Source organism: Alligator sinensis, unplaced genomic scaffold (genome assembly GCF_000455745.1).
Source record: "Alligator sinensis unplaced genomic scaffold, ASM45574v1 scaffold458_1, whole genome shotgun sequence".
NCBI lineage: Eukaryota > Metazoa > Chordata > Crocodylia > Alligatoridae > Alligator > Alligator sinensis.
This window is the reverse complement of record NW_005841944.1, coordinates 3,379,837-3,401,666: the sequence shown is the minus strand read 5'-3', so window position 1 is coordinate 3,401,666 and position 21,830 is coordinate 3,379,837.

Sequence of the window (21,830 nt, the reverse complement as noted above, 5' to 3'; positions counted from 1 at the left end):
CGTGGCTGGCGAGGTGCGGGAGGTGGGGGGGGGGTCCGCCGGCGACTGATCTCACTCACCATGAAAGTGGTCGCACCGCTTGTGGAAGTCCTGTGGCCACTTCCGGAAGCTTTTGCTGGTGGCCCCACTCTCCAGCTGGCACTCACAGGGTGGGCACTGGTGCTTCCATCTGCCCCCCTCCCGGCCGGTTAAACAGGGAGCATGGCCTGGCAGGGGGTGCACCGGTGCTCTCAGGGGGGTGCATATGCACCCCCTACGTGTTGCCCCTGCCCAGAGGTGGTGCAAGCACCTACTCTGTACTCTTTTAAGAAACAATAGGATGTTTATCTTACTGGGATCCTTTGACCCCAGCTGATTTCCTGCCTCTTGGGCAGGGGGCTGGACCCAGTGATCTTACAAGGTCCCTTCCAGGCCTAATGTCTATGAAATCTAAGGTAGGGGGCCAGATCAGCTCCCCATGAGCTGGGGCTTCCTTCCTAAGGCAAAGGGTAGTAACTCTTCCAGAGAGCCTTCCTTCACTCCCACCTTGTAGCCACTGCAGGAAGCATGGCCAGCACCCCCACAACCCAATCCCAATTTATTAAAATGAGACCTTTTTTAATTTACTTCCTCTTTATTTATTTATTTTTACTTCCTTATATTTTATCCTTTGGTAGTTGACTTCCTTCCTTTCACCACCCTTTCCCCACCCACACTTCCTTTCCAACTCCCATTTCATTTAACCCACCTTCATCCCAGTAACCCTCTGCCTCCCAGCTTCATGGTTTTGTTCCCCCTTCCCCCCAACTGTCACAGCTGTGTAAGTGGGGGATAGTTGGAGAAGATTTTTAGCTTTAAGGTACGACTGCTCCAAACTGGGACTAGCACTAACATTGATCAACATTTAAGGAACTCAGAGTACAACATGAAACAAGACCCAAAGTATTTTTGACCTTCTTAATCTGATATATGAAACTGTTAAATATAAGTTTGTTTTGTATGTTTCTGATGGCTTGAACATCCTGGCAAGAACCTTCTCTTTTCAGTCTGTACCTAACTCTTCTGGAAGTGTCTGCTCTCTTTGCATTGTATGCAGAAAGACTATCACAGTGTGAGTCCCCTTTTCCTGGACAGTCTTTACTGTTGGAAACTAATCACAGTTAGGGTCATATTTTCATTTGACTTCAATCCCGTTTCTTGTTGTCTGATTGTACTAATTTACTGTGCATTACAGATAGTTAGGAATATATCTCTAGAGACTGTATTTTAAAATAATATTACAAATTGGCACAAATGTTTCAGAGGGTGAAGAAAATATATTTTATTTTTTCGTAAGTCACAAGTGAGGTTTGGCAATAACTTTTAAGATCTTGGGTTCTTTAGGTAGAAAGAAAGAGACTCAGGAAGAGTTGGAATTACTAAATTATAACGGGAATTGCCTCAACTAACCTTTTTGCCTACTTTAAAGTTAAGCTATGGACTACTATGCACAGACAAAACAAATGCTGATCTTGTGTGAGCTAGTAAATCATGCTGTCCTCAGAGGATCACTTTGATTTCTTTTCACTGTTTCCACTGAGGTAGCAAATTGTATCTACTGTGATGCAACCTTGGTGTGATGGTAGATTGGATGCCTGCCCTGAACCTATTATGAATTTATATTTCCATCTGGAGCTCAGACTTGAAATGTTAGACTGCCAAGTCTTTACGCGGTGCCCATTCCATCAAGCAGCACTGGTTTTAGCTATGCAGTCAAAGAAGTGGATGTGCCTCCAAACTGGATAAATTTACGCAACACTGTTTAACATCCACCTTTACCACACAGTCATTCAGGCTTTTAAATGTTTACAGTTGCATTGAGTTTTGAAATTTTGTACACATCATGGTTATTAATATTGTGCAGAAAAAAGAGAAAGTAGAGGTGAAAGCATCACTCAAGAAAATCTAATTAGGAAAACTATCTGAATTTTTTCCAACTTTACAAAGATAGATGTGCCTGCAAAAAAAAAAAAAAATCGGATTAGTTTTCTGATTTACCGTGTATGTTCTTTTATTTTCTGATGTGGGAGGACTCTCTCCTATCCAGAGCTTCTCTCGCTCCATACAATTGCCATCTGGTTCCTTCCTGTGGTTTTTACCACTCAGAGAAAGGAGAATTTGTTGGAAACTAAATGTCTGTGTCTGAGCCACAGACTTTCACCTGTGGCTTTAGGAAATGCCATAATTCATTCCTCTCCTGACAAATTTCCACTAGTCCTCCACCCTATCCAGAATCACTCTTTTCCAATTAAAACATAGTGCTAGCTTTACAGCCCTGTTTCTCCCAGGTCTATATTCAGGTAGTGTGGTATCTGGCATAGAGAATGGTTCTGTCTAGAGGTCTTGGCACAACAGCAATGGTAAAATATCTGCTAGAGTTGCTAGCTTTTTATAGGTGCTTTCAAGGTATGGGTCCAGTTTGTAAAGTTTCAAATAAAGAAGAACATCCTGTGCTCAGTAATGAAACAATGTTCAGTAATGGAGTTTGGGCTTCTCTTGTACCAAAGTATCTTACTAATATTGTATCACTTGCTAGTAGTGTGCCTATGTTTTTATTTTCACATAATATTTCATAAGTTGTTACTACACCTTTACTATTAGGGATTCATAATCAGTATATGCAAATCAGACACTCATTTTGAAGAAAGGTTGGTAGGACATTTAAAAGAACCCAAAACGAGTAATTTCATGATGGGCTTGTTTCATAGATTTCATAGATTTCATAGACATTAGAGCTGGAAGGGACCTCGGAAGATCATCGAGTCCAGCCCCCTGCCTGAAGGGCAGGAAGTCAGCTGGGGTCATAGGATCCCAGCAAGATAAGCATCCAAATTTCTCTTGAAGGTGTTCAATGTAGGTGTTTGAACCGCCTCCGATGGCAGGCTATTCCAGACCTTGGGGGCTCGGACAGTAAAGAAATTCTTCCTCATGTCCAGCCTGAAACTGTCTTGCAGTAGTTTATAACCGTTCGACCTCGTCATCCCTTGGGGTGCTCTGGTGAACAAACGTTCCCCCAGATACTGGTGGTCACCCCTGATAAACTTATAGGTGGCCATCAGATCACCCCTGAGCCTGCGCTTTTCCAGGCTAAAGAGCCCCATAGCTCTCAGCCTGTCGTCGTAAGATCTGTTTTCCTGACCTCTGATCATGTGTGGGGCTCTTCTCTGGACTCTCTCAAGCTTCTCCACATCCTTTTTGAATTGTGGGGCCCAAAACTGGACACAGTACTCCAGCTGCAGCCTCACCAAGGCCGAGTACCAGGGGAGAATGATGTCCCGGGATTTGCTTGAGAAGCATCTATGGATGCAAGCCAGCGTTCTGGTCACTTTACTAGCCGCAGCATCTCATTGAAGGCTCATGTTCATCTTGTGGTCAATGATGACCCCCAAGTCTCTTTCTTCCGTAGTGCTAGCCAGCGTAGCACTGCCGAACCTATAAGGATGCTGCAGGTTTTTCCTCCTAAGGTGGAGAACCTTGCATTTTTTAGTGTTAAACACCATCAGGTTCTCGTCTGCCCATGTGCTGAGCCTGTCCAGGTTTGGTGTCATCGGCAAACTTAGCCAGTCCGGTTCTGACTCCAGTGTCCACATCATTAATTAAGATATTGAATAATATCGGTCCAAGGACAGAGCCTTGGGGGACCTTGTTACCTGAAAAAAATAGAGGAAATATTCATATGCTTGCTAATTTGATACAGCATGTGCTGTTTCTGAGACATGCATTGAACTTTGCACAAATTAATTACATATGAAAATTCCTCGTCATTTCTTGTTCAGGTATCTGCTGTACAGCTCGTAGTGGATATGTGCCTTCCATCGTCATCAGAACTGGAATCTTGTTGATTGTACTAGGAAAGAAGCCAAAGGATAAACAGAGAAATTGCCATTGGAATTCTTGCACATCAGAATCTAAGGGTATTAATAGGTTAGTAGGAGGGAAGTTTGCACTGCTGTTATTCATACTTTCCCTGTGAAGGGTGTTCATTCTGCTTTCTTTTCTGAATACTATGACCTTTTAAAAATGATATATGAAAACAGAAAAACCCCATAGAAATAATAATTTATAGCATTCTGCTGTTTGCATTTAGCAAATACAGAAAAATAAACTAAGAAAATGGATTGAAACTTACCTTTTGAAGGACTAGCCCTTCTGGAAAAGTTACACCATCAGGAAAGATTTTTAGCTAGTCTGATTTACAAAACCTGGTATTACATGAGTCGAAACCACATTTTCCCAGTATGACTGTGTCTTACTGGGATGGGGGCAATTAGCATTTTTAATGGAAGTCTGGAAACTTATGATTCATTTTCAGAAGGATACTGAAATCTCCTAAGTGTATTCCTTTGATCAGAAGCTGAAATTGACTTTCCTACTCCTCTTGGTTTCAGCTGTGTATCTTTAGTAAGCTACTGCTTCTAGTACTGCTGTCATCTTAATTTTATTTCTTGACTGTCTGTTTACATATCTGGCTCATTATGGCATAGTATGGCTAAGTAATTTACTTCCCTGTGAATATGGAAAAGTTTTATCTCTGTTTTATAAATACTTGAATACCAGGGATTGCCAGTAAGTCTATACTCTCAAATTCCTCTTGGGATTGGTGATTTTTTAAAGTAAATATGCTCTTTGCTTTTATAGTACCTTCCAACCTAGGATCTCAAACTCCTCATATCTTCTAATTAATTAGTCCTCCTGATGAACAAGACTAAGTGTTATCCCCCTTATACTGGTAGGGAAACTGAGCTTGCTCAAAGAAGTCCATGGGCTGGACAGTGCACCTGCTGTATGATGGAGCTATACACCATCCTCTCTCTTCTATCCTGTCTTCTCTTCTCCCCCTCAAAAAAAACACCTGACATAGATCTGGCTAGGTATCTTTTTTGTGAGTGTATATGTGTGTGTATCTATAGTTACCTACAGCTCTTATAATTAATGATATGACATTCCAGGTGGGATCAGTATCCTCTTTCAATCACTCTACATTTTACAGTTTTAGTGAGCAAACATAGTTATCTGTCAATTTGCTTTAGAAGTTAACTGAAGCAGAGAGCAAGTTCTGCCAAAAGAACATATCCTGTATGGTAGATAGCTGACTTGCATGAAGAAAAAGTGTTCCTTAACTGGAAGTAGCCTGGCATGTTCTGAGTGTGATTACAGTGGGCTGCACATTCTGTGCTACTGTTTGGGTAGAGCTTTTAGACCTTAATTTAAAGAGGAATTTCAAATTTGGTTTAATATTGTTGAGAAGTCAGCATTATTTCACTCCTGCAGGAATGGAGGTACGGAGTTAAACAATATAGGTGACTAGACATTTACCATTGCCATAGCAACTTCAGATGATGATTTATTAAGCTGCATTTTTTTCCATATTCGAGACAATGCATTTATATTGGTCTGAGCTCTCCAGAGAATGTTTCTTTCAGATCCCCAGAGTATTTTTTTTTCTTTTTGAAAGTACAGAGCAATGAAGACACGTTTACTGCTACCTTTATGTCAAGAAGGAGGGAGCCATTAGTTGCTGCTGCTGTTATTCAGTTATTAATAAATAAACTTGTGATGGTCAGTTGGTTATCACTTTGAACTACAACATGATTCTGGTGACTCTGACATACCAATTAGGAATCCAGGACCAAAGTAAGAGAGAGCGTGTCAAAGAGAAAGTATTAATAGAACTTAAGATACTTCAGGAACAGAGAGAGACCTTTTGGCCTATCTAGGCTGCTTCATGTTATTGATCTCAAGCACTCCCTCCTGCTTTTGTTCCTATATGTCTCTCTCTTCTTGCTTAAAGCTTGTGATGGCTGTTTCCATGGCCACCTTCAGGCTTATAATTCCTTGTAATTGTTACTATATGGTGCTGTGTTAGTTTAGGGTTCCAGTTTTGCAAAAACACATGCACATAGCATCAGTGAACTGAGTGGGCCTGCTTGAGCACATAAGTTAACTATGCATAAGTGTTTGCAAGCTGGTGCCTTTGTGCTTCCTATCATCATAATGCAAGCCCTCTTGTAGCACCACATAGGAGCAAAGACAGCAGCTTTCTCTGTGCCTGTACTCTACTGTGTAAGCAGTTATTAATTTGCTGTCTTCTTTTAGAGGCATAGAAAAATACTTTGTACACTCTGTGGAGTGCAAGTGAGTTATAGTCCCAAATAAATCTCCAAATGAAAATTAATTGATCTTAAACAAAATGTTTCATCTGGAATTGTACAGATGCAGATTGAAAACCATGGAGGAAAAAAGATAATGATAACCAGACTCAGAGAAATAATATGGACATATCAATAGAGCATCTTTAGTCTTAGTAACAGAATATTGAAATAGTAAATGAAACTGGCCATAGCAGAAAAGCAATCTTTCTCTTCCTGAACCAGAAGATGTCTCCCTCAGAAAATCTCAAAGATGTTGCTGTCTGTGCCTCTATCCACTTTTATGGAATGGCTGATTCTGCTTTTGAAGTCCAGGTCTGTAACAGGATTAGGACATGACCTCATATATAAATATTATGTGATTCTCAAAACACCCATTTCAAAGGGATTTTTTTCAAGCACAGATCCCTCCTGATGATTCTCAGGCAACATATTTGAGACATATCTTGGCATATAAACTGGGTTTCTCCTGACTGGCACTGCTGGAGACTTACCTTCTCTCAGTAGGGTTTATTTAGATAAACATTATTTAAATAGCATAGTTTTTAGGTTATTCTGATCTCCTTAGACCTACTGTGGCAACTATTCTTTGATGAGACATGTTTAATGCAAGTTTACTTGCTTGGGATTGGATCATCAGTAAGATAACAGCAGAATGCAGAGGTGTCCAGGTAGTTTCACTGAATGCTTTCTAGTGATTTCACATTTTCCTTTCACCAAAGTAAAACCATAGTTTTATCTGACAGACCCTTTACCTGTTCAACACATCATGCAGTGACTTTATTTGTAAGTGTGGGTCTTGACTGCAGAGATAGCTTAGGCTGTTGCCCAGGTGCTGTTCCTATCCTCCTCCCTCCATTTATATGCAAAGAGTTTTCACTTGAGTTTAGCACAGACTGCCATCATGGGGTATATCTTAGAGCCTTGGGTTTGTTTCCATTTGGGTTGTTAACCTTTGCTGTGTGCGTCGGTAGTCTATTGGTTCCTGTGGCTCAATTTTTTTCTTTCTTTTCAGACTTAAACTTGTGGATTTCAGCTACTAGAAAATGCTTTGCATATCCCTTTCCAACTGAAACTGAAAAACTTGATTAAAAATTCTTTAAGTTTAGTGTGCAACACCTAATTGTTCTAGGAACAGAACTCTAATTGAAAGTTAATTATATTGATGTTTTTGAATCAAGTGAGATTTTAAAATGAATTCTACATCATGGAAATAAGTCTAATGGTACTATTTGGAGCTGGGCTGGATTTTTCACTTTCAAATATTTAGATAACTTCTCATGGAAAAAAAATCCAATATTTATATTTTTAAGAGCTCTGTTGTATGAAAGAGTTATAAAACAGTATACCTTTCATGAAAGTTTTCCTGCATTTTCCAGTCAGCCTGTGAAAGGGTACAGGAAATATTTCAGTGCACTCCAACTCGAATCAATGCCAGATCAATGCCTTTCATGGTACAGTCAGGCAGTCATGTGTGCCACCCTTTTGCATGTACGTGGACTTTGATGACCTTGGAGAACCCTGGCCACATCTACATGGGACACTGAATGTGCAGAAGACTAATTCTACTGTGCATTAGTATGTCACAGTGAAAGCTGTGCTAGTGCACTAATGCACAGTACAATTAGTTTACTGTGCATTAGCATCACTTAAAAGGCATGCACCAATGCTACTGTACAATAGCACCAGTTACGGCGCATTTAATTAGTACCTGTTATTACAGGTACTAAACTTTAATGTGCACTAATGCACAGGTAGATGTGCCCTCTGCCACTCATTTCATTACTGAATGGTCACTGCCAAAAGTAGAAGTGTCCTGTTTGTCTCTTTGCAAGTTCTTATTTATTTATCCATATTAGCTTAATTCTTCCACCCATATCAAACTTTCATATATACTAGATGTCACAGTTATTCTATATAAATCAGATAATGTAGTATGATGTTGAGGAGTAGAGCGTCAAGGTCATATATTGAAATAATGGTGTAAAGCTCTTTAATGTTCATAAGAAAAGTTGTTATAACATATTCATGCAAAAGGTGATTGTTAAATCTACTTAGTGTAGCCTAACCAGTGATGCTGTGGCATTTCCCAAAAACTTGTGCCCATTGGCTGATACATAAGACAGACCTGCTTCTGGCACTAAATTCAGTGCTGTTTTAGATGGCATCAGCACACAAGGCTGCCAGAAAAAAAATCTGTATTAAAAGAATGTAAAATGACTGGGGTGGGAACAATTCACCTACTACCTCTGTCTCTTAAATTCCATGTGTTCTTGGAAATTCTGGTGCCCTCTCTGCATAGCAACGTGGGTTTAAGAATAATAATAATAAAAGGAGAGTAGAGCCCCAAAGGATTGGTGGCTGAATTTAGCAGCTGGGGAGCTGCAGTTCCACCATTATCATCATGTCAGTGCAATTGCTGGGAATTGCTACTGAGGATTTAGAGACACTTGGGGATAATGCAGCCAGCCAGAAAGAAAAAAACAATCCCATAAACAGATTGTTAAAACTAATGGCAGAAAACAAACAAACAGTGCAGAAGTATTTAGAAGTAAACAGACTTGCATCTTTGAACAAATTAATAGATTTTACCTTTAAAGGATAGAAGGGATTTCTTTGACTATCCTAAATTCATGTTTAATACCTGCCATAAATTTTCACTCAGTAATTGACCCATCAGGCCCATAGATCTTCCATTTCCAAATTCTGTGTCCACAGGATTTGAACCCAGTAACCTCATCTGTCACTCTAAGCGTGGACTCTACACCCTTTATAGACCAGAGTCTGAAAAGATAGCATACATTTCAGAATGCTCAGGTGTCCAAATGAATTTAATGAAATTGTAAAATAATATAAATATAACAGAGCTGTCTTTGCAAAACTAGAGAAAGATTCTTAATAAATCCAACTTCTGCAGACTGTTCCATCCCTCATTGGTGAACAAAATGTGTACAGCAGGTAAGTAAATTGGCTCTGTCTCGGTAATACAATGTGGGATTAATGAATGAATATTCATGATTATTTTTCCCCAGAAGGGTATAAAGTATGCATTTGCTTTCCTGCAGTGTAACATGTGTCAAATCATTCCATGCAATTATTTTTTGGGGGCTATAATTAGGATGGTTTTGTGAGTGAGATTTTTGCTCACTCCATTAAAGGTGTGGTCTCACAGAACAAAATCTAGAGGTTGTAGTCTGCTAGTTCATGACTGTCTAGTGTGTGGACATGTATCTGCCATTAATTTGAAATTGTACAAAATTCTGTATACGTGTACATCACATGGATGCTATCAGGCACAAAGCTTTTTTTTCTTAGCTATCAAGGGTGAAAGCCTAGGTGTCTTGCTGTTGACTAGAGTGGAGCCAAGATTTCAGCTGTGTGTGTGTATGTGTATATAATTTGAATTGAATTTTATTTCAAAGGTAAAGCAAACCTAGTCATGTGAAGGAGAGAGATTCATAGACAATACAAAAGGATTCACAGAAGAAGGAAAAGAATTTTTAATAGACAAATAATTTATATATAAATAATAAGAGAGAAGCTATTTCAAATGTAGTTCAGATGGTCATAATGAAAAAAATAGAGACCATTTTGTGTTGTAGGACTTGCCAAAGAAATGCAGATAATATAAAATAAAAGGTTTGTATACTCTGGGCAGTAGCTTTGTTTTTATAAGTATACTATTATCTAGTAAATACATTTATACCAACAGTGCCAAAAAGAACAGCTTTTATGTGTTGATTTCCTAACAGACACTATAGTTGATTAGAGCTTTCTTTTTAGAGCTTCTGAAAAAATCAAGCACAACACTTTTAGCTTTCAAGAAACCTTTCTCCCTTGAGGAGGGCTTGATTCAAGTAGTAGTATATATTGAAATGAGTTCTTAGCATTGACAATCAGGACTCATAGTACAGATGATATCTTTTATTAGCCCAACAAGATTTTTGCAAAAAAAATTCTTTAATTGCAAGCTTTCAGGCACAAACACCCTTCATCAGGCATTGGAGAAAAGATTGTAAAAGTTCTCCTGGGTAGAAATGAAAGTTCATATTTCATAGGATTTCACAGAGGAGTCAATACATGGAAAACTCCTCTGGGCAGTCAGTTCATAGCTGGTATGAAGCCTCTCTTCTTAGCACTGAGAAATCCAAAATCCTGATAGGATGGCAAGCTGGAAAAGCCTACTGTGCAGGGGAAAGATGGATAGGTGAATAGCGTGTTTGATAGTACTGTCAAATCTAAAATCAGATTAATAGATTTTTCCTACCACTTAACAATCTGAAGTCTTCCGTGTTTGAAGTTTTAATAGCCCTTGCTTCTGGAAAGCTGTTTATGTACCAAAGCTGGCTTTTAATGAAATGTGAACTAGAGAACCAGTCTGGTTAGAAAACTTAATCCATAGGTGCTGCTCTGTGTAGGAGTGTGGTTTTGATATATGACACTTGAGGGTTGTTTGAGAATCTCTGCAAATTCCTTACTAATTCATGTGTAATGGCGCATAGACCAAGAGAGATGTCATAGGCCAGAATGGCAAATCCTACATACAGTATGCCTTGGTGCAAAATAAATAAGAAAATGTAAACAATGTCATATCTATTGCTATTTTCCCTGGAGTCTGCCTCCCCAGAGTTCTGGAAAGTGTTCAAATGACTTTCTCCTGTATTCTCAAAAAGATGCTTCAGAAAATGTTAGTGATTTATAGGATGCTGTTGCTGTCAGGCAGTGTTGATGTGTAGCCTTCAGTGAGACAAACTTTACAGAATTCCAGAAACAGGAAGGTTTACGTCTACCGGCATTGTAGGCTGAATATTGTATGTACAATGTGGGGTCTAGGTTTTCTCTGCTGCTTTGTGAATCATATTCATCAGGTAGTTAGGCACACATCAGACTAACGTGTGACCGTTAGCACGTTAGGTAAATAAAAAGCTCTGAGAGAGAAGTATGGTACAGTGCACCCAGGAGCAGTAAAGCTGCCAAGTTGAGGACCAAAGTGGTGGAAGGTGGCTGTAACACCTCATATAAAAGTGGTGCCAAAAATGTGCAGGTGCTGGTCATACCAAAAATTGACATGGGTGTTTGTCTGTTGGAGTCAGGACATTTCTTGGATCAGAAAAGCTTTTTTCCTCAAAGATTCAACCCCATGTCAGCTTGTCAAGCCTTGCACAACAGATTGGGAATCATGTGGCTAAATCTACATATGCTTTTTTTAAAGTGTACATGGAGATGCTTCTATACACTGAAATTGGATAGAGTGTATTTCCCACTCCCTTGCAGAAATAACTTTGCTCTAAAAAGTTGTTTACAGTAGAGAAGTATTTACCATAGTTTCTTGCATATAATACATGGTTTTCCCAAAACCCAGCAGCTAGAAATTGGAGTGTACATTATATGTAAGAAATATGGTAAAAGTAGGTTCTGTCACTTATTAGCAGAAACCAAAAGTATACAGAGATCAGAACAATGAGCAGATTTGTCTTCCTAGCTGCTGCTGCTCGGTAGGCGCGTCTACACAAGATGCTATGTCGCTGTAGTGATGAGCTACATTGTCATAGCTCTTTCAAAAACAAGATGTGCATTATTTTCTAGGGTATGGTGTAAGTGATAAAATGTACTCTGCTAACTCCTGAGCAGATAATTTCTGCACCCTACATTTCGCAGAAAAAAATGGTTTTGCTTTAATCAGGAGATAAAAAGGGTTTTTGTCTTGATTTAATTTTTTTTTAACTCAAAAAGAAAAAGAAAATCAAAAAGTCTTACCTGGTTGTGGGAACCAGGATGTTTCCTGTGTCATTAAGCAACTTCAGTACCAATTTTGGCACAATTAAAAAGTATTTTAAGGGGTAGAGGTGGGGATGGAATTGGGGAAACTGTTGCTCCCTGAATTTATCATATACTCCTGTCATCACTTTGTAGGAGTGCATAAAATAAAATGAAGCTGACTCTCAATGAGTTTTTGTCTCTGGTTGTTCCTTTTGTAGCATAGTGATATGAAATTTATTGGAGGTTGAGTAAATCCAATGGATGAAACATGGTAGAAGAAGACAAGACATCATTTGGTCTGGAGAAAATCGCATCAAATTACTCATGTAGTTTTTCTGGTATAAACCTTGGGTGGCAGTCATTCCCATGACTTGTGCTTTGTCTTCACAGGATGATTTAAAATAAAAGGCTATATTCCCTGACAACTTTGAATATGAAAAGGTAATACATTTCAGCATGTAGCAAAACAAAGTAGACAGAGATTTTTCTAGATTGAAAAACCTATAAACTGACTCACTTGCAGTCTTTCCTTGCATCAAACATTTTTTCCTTCCCTTTATTTTTAACACAGCTAAGCATTACTTTTCTCTAATGGAAATCATACTTGTCTGACAGTTGATCACCTGAGGACATCTGTAAAATTGTCACTTCATAGAGTAGGGGTTTTTCACATTATTATGGCTATTATGACACTCCTTCATGTAGCTATAGTGTAGATGCCTTTGAATGCATTAGCGGTTGATAGACTCCATGGGCACATTTTCAAATGTAATTGGTGTGGACAGACAGATAGCTGTACATGTGAGAAATGTGTGTGCAAACTAAGTAATTGCACCCAAATATCTCTTGGTATATGCATGAGTTTGCAATGCTTCTCAACTGAGGGATCTGTTAGAGTTTCTCTCCTCTGGCCATGTAATTTATAGGCAAAACAAACACTGTTTTAAACACCTTCAAGGAAATAACATGATGGTGATGCTGGTATTTATATAATTACAAATGTTGCCAGTTGAATCACTATGCAGATCTTGTAAAATACTATGCAGTATTTTGTAATAAACACATCATATTACATTTTTGTATAACAATTCCTGTAGAAAGAACAAGAAGGGATGCAGCAATAGCTCAAATAAGTAGCTCTGCTGGAACTTATATTGCACCAAATCTCTGCTTGAGAAATCTCATTTGATAACAGTCAAAGAAAGGTCTAGAGGCATCAAACACACATTATCTATGGAAAGAACACTATATATGGTCATTGTTGTATATGGGAAGAACTTGTATCCCATCTGATGTTTCCATTGCTTATTTTAGTCTACCATTTCATACCTCCTCTTCAACACTTGATCCTTAAAGTTAATCAATCTGTGCTGCTGCTGCATATTTTCAGAAACGTTGGCATAAAGTACTGGTATTGACATAAGTTGGAATTCCTGGATCCTCTTAATTGTTTTACTTCAGTGTATCTTCACTTCCTAACCATTGATGTGCTGGACTAAACTCTGTATCTGAACATCTCTGAAATTTGAAACCATCTCTAATCTCTGTTTGTCATGGAATTACCTGCATAGCTACTTGATACAATCATAGTGCTAGTTGTTTCGACACATGTAGCTCACCAAGACTTATTTTGCAGTTCCTGTTACTTCTCCTTATTCTTTCTGGATCACCTGGGTATAGAAACATTTGAGTCTCATGAGGGCAAGCCCCTCCTTTGCTCCCCCCCTCCCCCCCAAAAAGAGCAAAAAAGACTTTTTATCATCCTTGATACTAGTAGCCAGTTGGAGTTCCAACTCCAACTGGCTGTCAACACAGTATTAACATCTTTATGTTTCTGTCTGTGAGGTTGGAGACTCATAGTGGTGAGACTGTATGACACAAATGGAAATTATAAGCACCCAGCTCCCATTGAACCCACTGCCACGAAGACCTTAGAGATCACCATTCTCTTTTTGAAAGTTCAGTCTCCTGACTGCATAATATGTTGGCTTTAATACTCCATGTTTATTTTAGAACTGTGGTATAATTCAGTGGTTTTAAACTTTTTTCATTTGCGGACCCCTAAATAGTTTTCAGTGGAGGTGTGGACCTCTGTGTACATTTTGAATGGAGATGTGGACCCCTTTGAATTGTAAGTATGGGTATCCACATACTTTCGATTGATCAGAGTCATCTTTTGCAGACTCCTTGGACATAGTCTGCAAACCCTCAGGGCTAGGGACAGACATTACACACAAACTGGTTTAAGTGATCAGGAACTGGTTTAAACCTGTAACAGAACAGCTATTCAGTGTACATAAACCAGATTCAAAATGGCTGAAACCGGTTTGAGATAAACCTGGTTAAATGGAGTATCAGACTTAACTGTTTTGGGTCAAACCAGTTGATGCAATATCTGTCCCAGACCCTTTCCTGGTTTAACTTAAACCAGAGTCCCCCAGCATCCCAGATGCTTTGCAGTCCTGGGTGGGGCTCTCGGCTCCAAGCCAGGGCTTGCCCCTCCCCTCTGCTCCCTGGTTGGAGCTCCGGCAGAGACTTGCAGGCACATCAGTGTCTGCCTGGCTTCCTCTGCCCCATCTCCCCCTCCCCCCCCACCACTGGCTGCTTAAGCAGGGATTCCTCTCTCCTCTCTCCCATAGCACAGACCATAGGCAGCATGTGGTAGGCTAGCTAATGCTAAGAGGTGTCTATGTAAAGCAGACAGGACAAAGGCAGACAGGACAGTGTCTGCTTAGGGCTTTTTGGAGCTAATCAACAGGTAGCTGGTAATGTCCCTCCATTCCTTCCTTGGAAAAAAGTTGTTTAAAAAGAGCTTGAACTCAGTTTTGCTGATGGGCTAATAAATGTTGTGTAAATCCCTGCTGGCTCCATCGCTGGTCAGAAGAGCAGTGAGGGGGGATACTCCTCCCTAACCAGAGCATCCTGCTGGGTGCTGGCCACACCCTCCTCAGCTCAGTACTATGGAAGAGAGGGAGGGCTGCTCTAGTACCCCTAAGCTTTTAGCCTGAGCCACTGCAGACATGTACCTGCATTTCGTCAGTCCAGAGGGGATGTCTGTGCAATTGCAAACCAGTTCAGCGTAGCCAGATTTAACTAAACTGCAAAGATTGAATGTGTTCAAGCTCAGGCTTTTTGAATGTCTGTCCCTAGTCCAGGGGTCTGTGGACCACAGTTTGGAAACCACTGGTATAAGTCATTCTTTTACTCTGATGGTATTTGAATACTTATCATGTATGCTGTATGTTTTATTTTACTACCTATTATATTTGACTGTGAAAATGCAAGGAGATACTCATGTAAAAATTGGTGTGTGGTAATAAAACTCCATGGATTATTTAAAATAATATTTAGATTGATGAAAGATTTTCAGTACCTAAAGGAAGGAAAGGAAGAGTGAGAGAAGAGCTGAAATTAGATGTTAATTCTGATATGTGTAATCTTTAGCCTCAGCATTGCCGATTGTTTCCACACACTCTAAATCAACTCTCTTTATGGTAAGAAATAAAGAATCTGTCAGATTAATATCCAGTCCAGTTTTGACTCTGTCCCTTTAAATTCTAGCAGAAAGCTGTGTGGCAAAGTTAAGATCTTCTGGTTCATTTGTAGCTGAATCTGTAAACTGTCTCTTCTCCTAAAGATGCATGGTAAATGAGTTACATAAGTACAAAGTATTTCACTGGGAATAGGGAATTGTCACTTTGACAGTATTTTGGAACCATACGGAGTATGGCAATATGATTGAACTATTTTGCTTGTGTTGACTTATGTTCTGGTGCTCATATGTCACTGTGACTATTTCTAGTTCCAAAGTTTAGTAACAAAAATATAAACACAGCATAAAATTTCTCCTAGTGTTACATACTGACAGCAATTTCTGTTGATGGAGCTGCAGAAACAATATTGCAGATTGAAGGCTAAGGTCTCTTAATGGCTAAGAGTAGCTGAAAGGGTCTTCATATTTATTAAGTTTACTTAGAAAAGCCATTTGTAAACAAAAAATATTATAGATCACCATATGAAAATTAAATCTATAAAGTATATCAACCTACTTGCAAAAGATATTTCCCTTTCCCCTTTCCTGGCTTGTACTTTTTAAGAAGTTAGATGATAAAATCTTCATCACTTGGTCTTAGCTTGCCCTTTCTCTTGATTCTGCTCACGTACATGTTGCACTCCTGTTTGTCCTGATCTGGTTTTGAATTTTTTTAATTTTGTTCAGAAGTAATATTCCATATTTTATATGAATGTTCCCATTTCATTGCCCCTTGAGCAAGTCCTGCCCTTGCCTGCCAAAGCAGCAGACAACTGACTGTGTCTCTGATGGGGAAGTGGAGGGGCAGGATTTGATAAGGATCATCTTTGTTGTGTTTTGTTCTTCCTCAGGGATAAAGTGAAGTAAGGTTGATGGTATGCTGTTATGTGCATCATCACATTTTCTCTCTACACAAAATGGGGCTCACGAGAGGCTTGAGAACCATTAAGGTGGCATCTGTGGCTCTTCACTTAAGCTTAGAAGTCACTGTATCCACCTTACAAGACTGAAGGTTAGCCTGTAACTCAAGCTGTTTATATAGGCAGCAGGAAAACATCAATTAAAAAAAAAAAACATCCTATTTGCTATATGACTAAATAACATGGGATTTGAATTCTGCATTACTACACAAAATCAAGATTCTTCTCTGGACACATGCATTTGTTTGACTATTATTTTGTTGTCCCGAAAATGTGACACTAATCAGTATTAACCTGAAAAGAGTATGAACCACAGAAATGTACAATAGAGTTTAAGGAGTGGTGTGTCACATGTGTGTGTCACTGGCTCACCTGTGGAAACCTATTCATTTATTTGCAAAGTTCTGTGTCTATGCTGAGATGCCTGAAGAGGGTAGTTCAGAGGATCTGAAGTAGGGATAAAACATTCACCAAGTAAATTGCAGTCCCCTCAGGGACTTCAGTGGAAAGACATCTTTAAGATACTAGCTTTTAGGCAGGGGTATGTGTTGGCCTGTATCTAATATTGACCTGCCTTGCTGTAGCAGCAGGCACTGCAATACAGAAAGAGCAATACAAGTATTGGCTGTTTTGGTTTTCTTAATCACTGAAGCAAGTGTATGGTCTTCTGTAAATTACCAAATTTGGTATGAAAGGGTTTTTATTTTTGGTGCGGAGGGGAGGGGGTGGTTGTTGTTTTTTTAAAAAGAAAAGTCAAACGCTGTTTCTGAGCTCCAAGGGCTGACAGCTGTTCTAGTTTTGCTTGGGGACATTTTCACAATGTGGATTAATCAATGTTATGAACTGGGTCCATGGGGTTTTGGGAATGTAATTGGTTTCAGATGACACTTTGCTAGTCAATCTGTGAAACAGCCGAATGTTGACACAGCTGAACAATTCCAGCTGTTTCCACTCGCCCCTTCTTCCCTCCCTGGATGCTACAGCCTTTTCCCTCTTGCTTGTCTCCCTTCTCTAATTGTGACTTTGTTAAACAAATTTGTTATCTTCTTTTTTTGGCATTTTTCTCTACTTTGGTTTTGCTTCCCTTCCCAGCATGCTTAAAAATATAGTGTTTTGAGAATGACGTCTGCTTATATTGTCTTAAGCTTCATTTTGTTTAAAAGCAATTAACTAGTGTGTTGGGGCTTGAGTATTTGGATGCAGGTGCTTTTATACTTCAAAAGTGGCTAGATTACTTTTTCCAAAATAAAATATACCATGAAAGAAAGAGAAGGAAATGTGCCATATAGTATGTTCCATTATTTCATTTAAGGACTAGTTGCTATTGCTTTATTCCCTGAAGCAGCAGCAGACAAGATCTCGTCAGGTGTCAGTATTGTTTGAGATTTATGTGATTAGTGAAAATTAAAAACAGCAGTTCAGGTGTGTTTGGAGCTGGTATGTTTTGAGGGACTAAGTCATAAATCATTTAAGAAGTTTTCAGTTTTAGACTCTTTCAAAAAATCACCGTATTGGTCCATACCACTCATGTGGTGACAACCCTGAACATGACTTGCCTCTGACATCTGGGGGTTTGTACTGCAGCCTCAGTGCAATAAAGCTTGTTCTGGTTTGGCAGAATAATGGCATATGTCCTGGCAGAAGAATGTAGTGCATCACAACTATGTTTTTTAAAAAGCCTCTCATACAATAAACTATGAGATGCTTCATAGCATTAGATAACTCATTTAAGAGAAGGAAAAAGAAAAAAGAGAAAGAGAGGTTTGAAGCGTTGCCCACTCCTCTCTATCTTGTTGAGAGTCTGAATATACTGCATCTGGGGTGGTTTTTTTAACGCCTCAGCTCCTGAAGTCACAGCGTGATGAGAAAAGCTGTTCCTATTTAAACAAAAAAGTAAGTTTTGTGGTTATAAATGTGTACCCTAAAAGCTCAAAAAGAAGCTGGTAAATAAAAAGAATGATAAATGTATTACTATATACATTTTTATGATTCCTATGCCCACCGTATAATTTTGGAGGTCCTGATTCATGTGTTTAGAACATTAGTGTTTGCTGGGCTAGCCAGGAGAGAAGATCGGTCTTTATTTGAAAAATGGAGGGAGATGATGAAGTGGAGGTGTGAAAGAAGGCTATTCCATGTTGCAAGAATAGCTGTTGTAGAGGGATAGGTACTTGTGCAACTAGGACTAGAAATAGACTGGACCAGCAGTGCACAGGTGATTTCTGCACTACTTCACCCCTTGTCCCACCTTTGAACAGGTGATAGGATCTCCCTGCTTTCCCTGCCCAGCCAGATCCAGGGCACAGGTATGGCTGAAGGAGGAAAACAGGGAAGCACTTTCCCCCATCAAACCAGACCTGGGACATGGGTCTGGCTGAGTGGGGAAAGTGTAACAGAGGTAACAGACATTCACTGCAATAAATCAGCAGAGTTTATTACCACCTTTTGTTGTACCACTGATTTTCCTTCTATGTGGAAAAACAAAGGGTATCAATGTCTGTTTGTTCAGCTTTAAAAAAATGTTATAGCAGCACAAATGAGATGTCAAACACCCTAAAGGTTGAAAAGCCCCAGGGTAGAATCAGTTCAGTCTGCGCAGCTTCCTCTAAACTGCAGAGATTGATCCAATAATCAACTGAACTGATGTTCAGTTTTCAATTGGGAAAGTGAGGGGGAGGCCTGCACTGACTCAGGCCAGTAGGCAGGGGGCACTAGAACATGTCTGCCAGCCTGCTGGCCTGGCCATTGCTAGCTCAGCCAAGCGGAGCAGTCCCTGATTGGCTGCCCAGCACATGTCCCCACAGGGGTTGAGGAGCCCAACATCTAGGTGCCAGTCCACCTGGGGGAAGCCTCCACCTCAGAGTGTTTCTCTCAGTCTGGGTTCCCCAGCCCAGGCAGCCCTGGGGAATTCTCCCCTTCTGCACTCCGGTGGCTGCTAGTCTCAGCCACTACCATAGGAGGGAGGGGGAAGGAGCCTCAGAGGCTGGGTGCCTCATGGGACACCAGGGAGCCACCACCGGGGGGGGGAGGGGTGCTCCCCCACCTCTGGCCCAGGGTCCCCTAGCTCAGGGCAGCCCCAGAGAGTAGGGGAATTCTGTCCCTCCTGCTCCCCTACAGCTGCTTGCCTCAGCTGCTGCCACAGGAGGGAGGGGGAATCATAGAAGTAGGGTCGGAAGGGACCTTGTAGATCTTCAAGTCCAACCCCCTGCCTGGGCAGGAGGGAAACTGGGCTCAAGTGACCCCAGCCAGGTAGGCATCGAGCCGCTTCTTAAAGACCCCCAGGGTAGGAGCCAGCACCACTTCCCTTGGAAGTCAAAGGAAGGAGTCCCCTGGGCCAGGTGCCTGCCTGTACAGCTTGCATGGGGAGCCTCCATCTTGGGGGGGCTTCCCCCACCCAGGCTGATGTCCCCCAGTTTGAGCCTGTCCCTCTCTGCTCCCCCATGCTGCTGCTTGCCTCAAACTTCTCTCTCTTGTGGCAGCAGGTCAGGCAAACAGCTTCAGGGGAGCAGAAAGGGGAGAATTCCCCTCCACTCCCTGAAGCTGCCCTGGGCTGGGATGGTATGGGGACTCCACAGTGCTCCCAGGCTGGACTAGATGGACAGGCACCCAGCCTGAGGGACTCCTCCCTGCTTCCTCCTGTGGCAGAGGCTGAGGAAAGCAGCCACAGGGGAGCAGGATGGGGAGAATTCCCCTTAGCTCCCCAGGGCTGCCCTGGACTGAGGTGGGGGAAGCCCCCACAAGGCAGGAGCTCCCTGTTGCCTCCATGCTGGGCTGCATGGGCAGGCACCTGCCCTAGGGAGCTCCTTCCCCCTCCCTTCTCTGGCACCTGCTGAAGCAAGCAGCACAGGGGAGCTGGAGGTGGAGAATTTCCCTCAGCTCCCCTGGGCTGCCCTGGGATGGCCCCACCAGGCTGGGGTGGGAGGGAAGCTCCCCATGGCAGGGGCTCCCTGGTAGGCCTATACGAGGCTGCATGGGCAGGCACCCAGCCTGGAGTGCTTCTTCTCCCTGCTTCTTCTGGCAGCGGCTGAAGCAGGAGGGGGGGAATTCCTGTTGGCTCCCCAGGGCTGCCTCAAGCTAAGGGATCCTGGGCAGGGGTGAAGAAAGCTCTCTGAGGAATTGGCTCCCTGGTGCCCGTTCCCCAGTGAGCCTTGGAAACTCCTTTTCCTTTGCTCCTGTGGCAGTGGCTGATGCAAGCAGCTGTACTGGGGAAGGGTAGGTGGGGAATTCCCCTGGCTCCCTGGGATGCCCTGAGTTGGGGGGGTGGGATGCAGAGAGGCAAAAAGCCCCCATTCCAGCGGGGTTCCCTTCTCCTGCGTGCTGTGCAGACCTGAGCTAGAGGACTCTGGGGGTCTGTTGCCTTGCCCCCTGTCCCTACAGGCTGACAGGGACAGGCAGGAAGCAGACTAGGGAGGAGATGGGGAGGGAAGACCCCTCTCTGCCGGAGCAGATAGCACAGCCCAGGGCTGCAAAGCATCCTGGGATGCTGGGGGACTATGAGTTAACTTGAACCAGGAACATATCTGGTACAGAATTTCCATAAATTGGTTTGATCTAAATCAGTTCAGTCTGATACTACATCCAACTACTTTTGTCTTGAACTGGTTTTGGCCATTTTAAAAGAAGTTTATGTGCACTGAACTTCTGTTGTGTTGCAGATTTGAATTTAAACTGGTTTATGTGTAACTTCTGTCCTTAGCCGTGATATGTAAAGACAGAGACATGGGGGAAGTAGGGAAGAGGAAGAGCAGGAAACAACATTTGTGAGTAATTATGGAGTTCTTAAGAACATTTAAGGGTTCTTAAAACAAGGAATTTGATCAGTTTTAAACTAGATACTGAAATGAACAGGGTCACAGTGGATTTTGAGGATGCTCAAGTTAGTTGTGTTGCTTTGTATGTACAATCATTCTAGCTGAACCTTTCTTCATAGAGTCTGAAGACTTGGGACAAAGGTGAGGGAAGTGACTAAAGAGAAATGAATTTTAACAGTCAAAGCAGGGAGAGATGAGGAAACTCAATGTAAGCATCAGCTGGTATTCTTAGAGTGTTAAAAGTAGAATGTTGCAATTAATAAAAGCATGGCATGCATATTAGGCCTGCGTGAAGTGGCTATTATTCGCTTTGGATTCGGCTGATTTGGGGGACAGTGATTTGATTCAGTGATTTGAATCGCTGTCCTGAATCGATTTGGCTGAATCTGATTCAGAGATTTGGCCACCACTGAATTGGTTGAATCTCCAAATCAAACAGGCCTCATCCCCTGCCCACTCTCTCAGTCCCATCAGTGGCTGTCCTGCCTGACCCCAGCACTTCAAAAAAAAAAAAAAAAAAAAAAAAAAAAAAAAAAAAAAAGCCCCGCACTCACTGGATCCTACCAGACAGGGGGGTGATCCCCACTGCCCCATGCTGCATGGGGGGTGCTCTGCCACGAGTTCTCAGAGGCCGCGACAG